Source organism: Oratosquilla oratoria, chromosome 26 (assembly GCF_046742065.1).
Source record: "Oratosquilla oratoria isolate Oo_2021 chromosome 26, ASM4674206v1, whole genome shotgun sequence".
Classification (NCBI taxonomy): Eukaryota; Metazoa; Arthropoda; class Malacostraca; order Stomatopoda; family Squillidae; genus Oratosquilla; species Oratosquilla oratoria.
The window spans coordinates 41,905,486-41,907,985 of NC_134802.1; the positions used below are offsets into that span (position 1 = coordinate 41,905,486).

At 38.6% G+C, this 2,500-nt stretch overlaps 1 protein-coding gene across 1 annotated transcript in view; it reads left to right on the forward strand.

Annotated features, from left to right (window-relative positions):
* Positions 1 to 245, forward strand: part of LOC143039487 (uncharacterized) — an 8,813-nt gene extending 8,568 nt beyond the window's left edge. Inside the window, exon 3 of the mRNA XM_076209597.1 lies at positions 1 to 245. This exon is cut by the window's left edge and continues 2,026 nt beyond it. The gene's annotated coding sequence lies outside the window, so the exon portion shown is untranslated.
* Positions 246 to 2,500: the final 2,255 nt, after the last annotated feature.

The window sequence follows — 2,500 nt, forward strand, 5'->3', positions numbered from 1 at the left end:
CAGCCATTGTTAATATTGTGGTTTGGATTCCCATAGTTCAAATTAGTTCAGTATAGTGATCTCTGCATTCCTATATTATATTTTTCCTGTGACATACATCATGTGCCAGAGAAAGGTTGTGCCAAACAAATCCGCTTTTTTTTTGTTCCTAGTGGGTAGTGCAAATAAGATGTCGTATTAAGAAATTTGCATTTAGATAGTCACACTAAGACTGATTTTGTTGTCAATGTGTTTAGAGATTATGTACGGAAATAAAATATATATTTTTAAAATAACTTGTTTTTCATTGTCATGTGCTTATAGAAACTAATCGGGGAAAAATATGAAGGATATTGACGTGGAAATCATCGTAGCAATGGTTTGTATCTCTGTTCTGAATTCAGTTCCTGGTAACGTGTCCAGCTGATATGATCTATTATGTCAGAGTCAAGTGAGGTGTACTTGATAACCCTGGTAAAGGTGCAAAAGAGTTGTTTAAATTACGAAGAACCTACAAGTTAAAGGTGGAAGTAAAAACAATGACTACAGGATTACAGTATCCAATCCTATATTCTTTAGGATCTTCAGTAAAGTAGTAAGACTGAGTAGTTTATGTATCATGATTTTGGCTTCAATACTCAGGTGCAGAACAGAGCTATACTACTGTGTTACCTCAAAGCCTACAGGTTCCAATAAGCACACTGGTGTATTGTACGTGTTTTGCTCTAAACAAGGAACCTGACGCTGAATCATTTGACCATTACATTATCAGCCCCACTGGCCAATCAACTATACCCGTTCTTTATCAACTATAAAACTTTTTATGACCCTCTATCATTTATTCTTCTTGTAGCAATTTACCTCCCAAAAAAATCACATACACATACACACAAGCGCACACACACAGTTTTATTACATGTTCATTGAAAGAGGGCATTGTGTCGCTTGTCTGGAAAATGTGGTGCCAATTCACAAAGGTGGAAACAAGGAGACACCACTAAATCATTGGTCGGTATCACTGACCAACACAATAGTGTAATTATGTTTTAAGGATTGTGAAAGATCGATGGACCAGATGAATTAAAAAGATGAACATTCTGACAGACAGTGTGGGTTCAGATCTGGAAGGTCGTGTGTGTCGAAACTTTGAAGCTTTTACTCGAGAGTGATTGATGTACTGCATGAGAGAAAGGGTTGGGTGGACTGTGTGTAACTAGACCTAGAGACTTATGTGGGAATTGGAGCACGTTGGAGGAATGAGAGGCAAATTACTAGAGTGAATGAAAGACTTTTTGAAGGAAAGATACACGAGGACAGTAGCAAAGGATAAGACGTCAGGATGGAAAGCAGTGACGAGCGGAGTTCCACGAGGTTCAGTGTTTGTACCAATAATGTTTCTTATCTATGTCAATGACATGATGGAAGGAACAAGCTATGCCAACATGTTTCTAGATGACACAACAATCACGAGAAGAGTGAACAATTTCGAGGACTGTAGACTATTGCAAAAAGACCTAAACACCATTTTTGTATAGAGCTAAGAACGGGAATGAAGTTTAATACCAAAGCATTCAAAATACTAGAAATGGGTAGTAGTGGCAAAAGACCACCCTTAAGCTATTCCTGGAAAGTGGACTTATTACAAAAGCAAAAGAGGAGGAAGATTTGGGAGTATTGATAAAAGACAACCTGTCACCTGACAGACATATCAGCAGGATTATGGAAGAGACATACGGACTACTGCAGAAGATCAAAGTAGCTTTTCGCTATATGGATGAAGAGATGATAAAAAAAGAAAAGAAAACTCATCCAAACCCTGATCCGTCCAAGACTGGAATATGCGTTAAGTGGTATGGTCCCCACACAGACTGAAGGATACAAGCAAGATCGAGAGCATACAAAGGGCAGCAACCAAACTGGTCCCCAACCTAACAGATAAACCATATGAGGAGAGACTAAAAACAGTGGGTCTGCCAACTTTGAAAGACCGAAGAAAAAGAGGTGATAGGATGACAGTATTCAGATCACTAAAGGGGATATATTGCATTAACAGAAGAGATCTCTCAGATAAAGATGGGAGAGCTTTAAGAGGTCACGGAAGCAAATTAAGAAAGATCACATGTCTAAAAGATGTGAAGAAATACAGTTTTCAATATAAATGCATAGATACTTGGAAAAGTGTACGGAGTAATATAACCCACGTTCAAACAATACACGAGTTCAAATCTGAATATGGTAATTGGAAATCAAGGATGGAAAGTAAGCTGGAACTGTACATGAATTTGAGGCTAGGTACGATAGAAAATAGGAGAATATGAGACGGGACCCAACGAGCGTTGCTCCTTTCCTGTATGCTACAAGTAGGTAAATAGATAGAGTTCAAGAAACGGGACCTCACGAATATAGCTCTGTTTTTTGTGTTCATGATTAGGTAAACAGTCATACATGGGTCATCGGTGTACTGGTACCGTGCTCGACCGCTGATTCAACGATCTGAGTTCGAGTCCTGCCTAGAGAGGAA